We start from the raw sequence: 6,942 nt of genomic DNA on the forward strand, positions 1-6,942 counted from the left end.
AAATATCAAAGTTATAAATGTGACCAATAGCGTAATCTCTCTCTCTTGGTAAATTCACCAATGAGATCACTTGACTTCCGCCATCGTGGCACTTTTAGAGAGCAGAGAGTTTGAGATCTATTGGTGCGTTCAAGTTATGTTGGATAGATCGTATTTACGAGTTGAACGCACATGAACGCCACCACAAAGTCATTATTACGAGTGGGAAACTCGAACTTTTCTTTAAGCCCCGAGTTTCCGAGTGAGAAAATGTGTTGGATGCAATGGACGCATCCAAAGACTAGATATGCAGCATCTGTATTGATGGTAAATTTGTTGAAATTAATAAAATGATACATTTTTTGTAATGTAAAATAAAACCATATGTTACATATACAAAATATTATATTATTGTATAATTACCAAAGAACATATAATGATTCAGTGTATATCACCTTCATAAATAGAATAAAACCAGAAAAAAGCAAAAACACAATGACGCACATTCTTTAATCATCATTTTGTAGATGTAAAGTTTAAAAAATCGTTGAATTTTATGGGAAAAAAGTAAAATCATGATATTGTTCCGAGCAAAGTGACTTGAAAGCACCTGACATCGTTATTACGACTTGTCAACTCGTAAGTACGAACGTCCCAGGAGGATTTGAACGCAGCATATCTCTTCCTCGTGAGCTTCTGATGGGAGCGGATGCTAGATACTGCTTCGGGAGATTCAACGCTCCAAAACGAGAGAGAAATTAAGTAAGAGTTGTTTAAAGTGTCTTTAAATTGTTAAACTGATGATGATATACAGTATATGGAAAAAAATATTAGCGGCTAAAACAAGCGGAGGTGATATGATAGTTCACATTGTGTGTTATCCCAATGTTAATGATGCAATCTAAGCGTTAGCATAAAGCTAATATAACATGTGGTGCATATATCTCTAACCAAGGGATCAGAGAAGCTGAATGCAATTGAGAGTGACGTCTTGGAGTGGGTTTCATCTGCAAATGTCCTGGTTCATTTGATGTACGTGTGTATGAGTTCCTTGGTGAGTTAATGTTTTTTTTTCTTTATTATTTCAATACCATCCAAATTAATTGTGTTTTATCAAATGGTGCAATATTAATGACGAATATGCCTTAATGTGTGAAATGTGAACAAAAATGCTGTTGTTTATGAGAAAGAAGTACAAATGTGCAATTGTATGACAAACAAAAAGATATAAAAGAAAGTACACGACAATTAGGAAGAATTTCTTTATTGTTAAAGAGAAATAATACATAGAAAGACAATTTATCACACTGAGTATGTAAAGGAATGTTAATTGATGTGTTTTAGTTGGAGTTATGTTTATTGATGGTATTTGTTATCAAATACTAATTGTTGTTTTGGTGGCCTTGTGTCCTCAAGGCCAGGTTTTTTCCCTGTTCTTGTTCCATGTGAGTTCCCTTGCTGGATTTTCCCCGGATGAATCGATGGTTGTGTGAATTATTCCTGAACTGTCTCAACTCTTCCTATATCTACCTAGCCACCTGTAAACTAATCATTTGAAACTCTTGCGTGAATTTTTCCTGTTTGGACAGACACAAAAACTGAACCTGCTCATCTTTAACTGGTAGGATTGAAATTGCACGGTTCATTTCGTCCTGATCTGGAGTAAAGCCTAAAGACTGAGATTAACATCAAATAATTTAAGTTTGGGACTGAGTTTATAAACTGATTTTTGATTCCTCAGTTATTTCTTGTCAGCTCATAGAGGACTTTGGGAAATGTGGGTATTTTCATCCAGAGAAAATGTCATTTTGTTTTATTTGTGGATTACCCCTTTTTTTCTATGTCTGTGTTGATTATATGGGTTAAAGGTTTAAAGGTTGACTAAAATAAGATCTCTTTCAAAAACATTCAAGAACAGGTCACTTTAGAAAAAAAAAGTAAAGTTAATTAGACGTTTCAGTACCAAATGCTTTAAGCAATTTCCACATTAGCTTGAATTATCAACTAAAAGATAAAAGGAAGGAGAAATATAAACTTACCAACAAGGTGAAACAGCCTTAAACCCTATAAGGAAGCAAAGGGGTGTAAGTAACAACACTGAGTACAAACATTTCTGAGTCTTTGAATTGAATTTTTGTGAATGTAAATTTATTTTCTACCATTCACTGTTACAATACAAATCAAATCTTGTTCTTAACTCAAATCTTGTCTGAGTCTGTTCACTGCTGCTGCATCATCTCTCTCCTCGGACGAACCGAATCTTTTGAGCTCACTGGTCCATTGTCAGAGTTGACCCAAAATTGGTATCGCATGTAACGGGTTACAAATAAAGTGGCTAGCCAGCAGCCAGGAGAGAGATTGGCCTGCAGCAATAGTGACAAGGTAAAAGAGCTGAGTTCTATTGAAACTATACATTGAGTAGAATATTATAACATGGACGTCATAAGAAGAGAGAATGTAAATGTCACAAATGCCGTAATAGCTGGCGGCTTGACATTGACTGAAACAGATCAGGACTTAGAAGCGTGGCTTTTGAGATTTGGTAGTATCAGTCGTAATTTTCTCATTGACAACCCAAACTCTGAATTCCATCCTCATGCCGTTATAGAATTTACCCATAGCTCTGCTATGAAAGCACTAAAGCCCCTACTTCCCATAACAATGATTAGTGTGCTAAATCCTGATACTACTTTTAATGTGCGTGCCTTAAGCTCTGTCTACCCTCATGTAGCTAGTGACAGTTCCACAAAGGGGTATTTGGAAGAACTGCAAACTATTGCTAACGCTAGTGGCAAGTCAATTGAAGAAGTACTCCAGGAGGAGTTAAAGAAGATCAAATCTGGTCATTCTCTCACTGAACCCCTACCTGCTTCAGGTGAAAGATTTGAGTATGCAAATGCAGCAGACTCTCAAATGCGTGATTGTACAGCTAGCTCACTGGATGGACAGTTGTCTCCAGCCAAATCACAGAGAGTGACCACAGAGCACGCACCCCCTCCCTCATCAGAGAACTCACCATTCCATGGAGTCGAATCCAAGAAATCACAAAACCTGTCCAAGGAAAGACCTAACAGTTGAACTAGCAGTCCTGCAGCTACAGTATTACCTAATCCAGATCTTACAATGGACATGATTGATCCACCCAGCGTGCAAAAAGTTGTAGTTGAACACATTGTCAGAACAAACGACACTACTGCATTACAACCTATCTCTTTCCGTCTCAGATCCTTCTCTGGGAAAGTTCCTAGACCAGTTAATGAACCAGACTTTGACACTTGGAGAGCGAGTGTTCAATTTCTGCTGGATGACCCTTCCATTTCGGACTTGTCTCAAGCAAGGAGAATACTTGATAGTCTGCTCCCTCCTGCAGCTGATGTCATTAAACAGTCCCCAGTCTTCAGCATCAGCCTACTTGGAATTATTAGAGTCTGTCTATGGATCTGTGGAGGATGGAGATGAGCTGTTGGAGGCGGCATTTCTGAGAGTGAGCAAAATCGTTGTCTCGTAAGACAATTTTGCCGTGGATGTTGGGATAATGGATTAATTTGCTAGCCTACAGCTAGAAAAAAAACAACCCATCTTCCTTTGCAGAGTTGGTAGTGTCCATTCGCACCGAGGAAGATCGGCAAGCCTCAAAAGAAGACAGAATGAGAGATCATTTTGGATTGAATAAACAGAGTAATGCCCCCAAGTTGAGAACTGCGACACATTAAATGTCAGCATACTCCCATGATGCAGCTGGTGGAGCAGCTGAAGAGGTGGATACCATGAGGGCTCAGATATCTGAACTTCATGCTCAGGTTGCTGCTATTCAAACCTCAAATTACCAGAATTGTCAGCCTGAAAGTTCAAAAAATGATGACGTAAAGCAGCTGAGGAAAGAACTAAGGGAACTACAAGCACAAGTAGAGGCTATAAAAACATGCATTTCTGATAAAGAAAGACCAAAAGAAAACCCAGAAGCTAAGGAGTTAGCTGGATTGAAGAAGCATGTGGCAGAATTAAAGGCTCAGTTGACAGCTCCTCAAACACCCCAACAGTGAACAGGGAAGACCGTTACCTCCAAAGGCTCCTCAGCAAAATTCCAGCATAGACAGACCGAGAAGGATGAGAACAATCAGCAGAGAACTGGTCCTGTGACATACTTTCGTCCTCGTCCTGGTTACTGTTTTATATGTGGGGAAGACGGACACCTCGCAATCAATTGTGAAAATTATCTAAAGTGGATGAAAAGAAACGCCAGTTGAGAGAAAGACAAGTCCAGTGGGATTTGAAGAACCAAACCACTACCACTCAGTTTAACGGCAGACAGTCTCTGTAGCAGGGCATATAGAGACTGAGATTAAACATGAATGTCCTAAGACCAAAGTAGTATATATGATGGTGCTTATGTCAACTTGATTGATGGCTTTGACCTATTGACCTTTCCCGTCCCCCCACATCACGACCACCCACGTTGTGTTGAGCCCGGTGACCCGTTAGATGTCTAGATGTGAAAACCGGCATATGTGAAATTCCGACATCAACCTATGACCTCCGGGGGAAGACATATGATGTTTGTTCAGCTGTATGTATGTGGCCGAGGATGTCAGGCGATAAATGAACTCCTGAGGAATGTTTTTGTAGATTTTATGGTCCGTTCCCACATCCGGGGGGGGTTTGCCTATCTGGGGTCCGTGTGTCCGGTTGCATTCCAAGGCAGGCTTAGATAAATAGACCCTGTGCACTTCTGTGGAAAATCAGAAAAGAGCTGTGAAATACATAGACATGTCAGGTATATATTCACCTAAAATTTCCAAGAAGGAATGGGATGAACAATAAACAGAATAAATAAACAATTTTAACAGATTCTCTCTCTCGCACTCTCTCTCTCTGATAAATCATATATCCTAAACAAGCACACACATACATACAAATTACAAACTAAAGACAGACTTATCTCTATTTTAAAGAATATGGAAATAAATAATTATATATGACGGCATGTTTTACTACCATGTTACAAAAGCAAATCATTCATCATGCAATTTAAAAAAGTATTCAACATTTATTTAAGTTTATTGAACTTATAAAACACATCATTCTCTTCATTTAAATAAATAAAATGTGATTATATATAACATACTTTATAAAAATAAACATTTACTAAAGTTTCAGTTGACAATAAAAATGCTTTACATTATTCTGGGGGTGATGATGACCAACCAGAGATTTAAGTAGGAAAAGCTCCTCTGTCTCTCGTTCTAACCCTCACCATCTCTCTCTCTCTCTCTCTCTCTCTCTCTCTCACAGACACACACACACACACACACACACACACGTACGCACGCATACACATACACGCACGTTGTTTTTTATGTTTTCTGGGGACGCTCCATAGGCATAATGAATTTGTACTGTACAAACACTTACCCCATCACACAAATATCTCTGTTAATTAAAAATATCTTACATTTTTAATTAAATATTGTTTGTAAGAATTTTAATTATGAGGACTCAAGAAATATCCTCATGAACACATTTACGTTGTTATATCAGTGTAATACCCATGTCATTATAAAAATGTGCATCCTGATAAGTCATATAAACAAGAACATACATACATAAACATTTCGAGCTAAAGAGAGACTTATCTCTATTTTAAATAATATGGTAATAAAATATATGACATCATAGTAACATGTTACTGAAGCAAAATTATACATTTAAACATGTATTTAACATTTATTTAAGCTTATTGAACTTATTAAATACACTATTCTCTTCATTTAAAGAAGATAGTAGCAAATAAAACTGTAATTATATATAACACGCTGTATAAAATAAACATTTAATATAATTTTAGGTCTCAATAAATATAAAAATGATGCCTTACATTTTTAGAGTGCTAAGAGATAGAACTTTACGCAACGACGTCCAAACATGGATGAGTGATTTACAAAATAAATAAATAAAATGTTTAACTTGAATCATAACCAAAACCTGGCAGGTCCTCCCCGGGGTAATCCCCAATGTGAAACTGATGGACCCTCACAGAGAAGGGTTGGTGAGGGATGAGTTAGACCAGATGATCTGAGATGTTATTCTGTTATTCTTAAGACTTTAAATAAACATTTGGTAGGATACTGTGTTTTTTGCTTACATTTCAACTAAAGTATAATTTATTTCACATCAATCACTCTTTAAAAGTTTCTTATTTTAAGTATCATCTTCAATGTTTTATTCCCCTTGCACAATCTTTCTGTATGTTTAAAAATAAAACTACAAATATTTCTCTTGTTTTAAAAGGATGGAAAGGAGCCTCTTTGTTTGTCACAGCGCAAACGTGACTCAGCCATGTCACCTCAAACAACGTCTCAAATATTTAGATGAAGTTAATGTATCTTTTAGAAGAATATTTTCAGAGAAAAACCCTAGATTCTATTCAGTCATTAAAGATGGTTCAGGCAGATTTATGCCTCTGTCGACCCACGCATTGAATGTTTCACATATGGATATTGATTTAGCTGATGCTTGTATGTAATTCGAGATCTTTGACCTTTACTACCATTAGGCTATGTTATGCTTCATTTTAAAAAGTTTGTATAAACACAAAATGTGTTTTCACATATGGAACAAATCTAGCTGTGAAATCGTCATTATTTGGCTTTCGCTATGGTCGTAAACCTTACACATACCTCTGATATTTTCATACACAGAACAGAAGAGTCATTTTGCAGACTCTCTGTCACTGTTCAAAAAATAACTCTATTTAAAAAGCAAAGAGCTAATTCAAGTCAAGTACGAATTATCAGTCTATCGAACTATCACCTATACATCTACCGGCAGTGATTATATTTTATATATTTTATGTTAAACGTATCTTTACTATCCATATCATCTATCGTTTAAATATTTCAAAATCCATATTATATTCTTTATTTAAAACAATACACTTAAAATATTGTTATATTATTAATTAAA

General features: G+C 36.5%; 1 long non-coding RNA gene across 1 annotated transcript; it reads left to right on the top strand.

Annotated features, from left to right (window-relative positions):
• The first annotated feature begins 650 nt into the window (after positions 1-650).
• LOC107550120 (uncharacterized) lies at positions 651-1,452 on the top strand. Its single transcript, XR_001604627.1, has 3 exons — positions 651-741; positions 935-1,033; positions 1,396-1,452. It is a non-coding gene; the product is annotated as an uncharacterized lncRNA (long non-coding RNA).
• Positions 1,453-6,942: the final 5,490 nt, after the last annotated feature.

Source organism: Sinocyclocheilus grahami, unplaced genomic scaffold (genome assembly GCF_001515645.1).
Source record: "Sinocyclocheilus grahami isolate Dianchi unplaced genomic scaffold, SAMN03320097.WGS_v1.1 scaffold388.1, whole genome shotgun sequence".
Taxonomy (NCBI): Eukaryota; Metazoa; Chordata; class Actinopteri; order Cypriniformes; family Cyprinidae; genus Sinocyclocheilus; species Sinocyclocheilus grahami.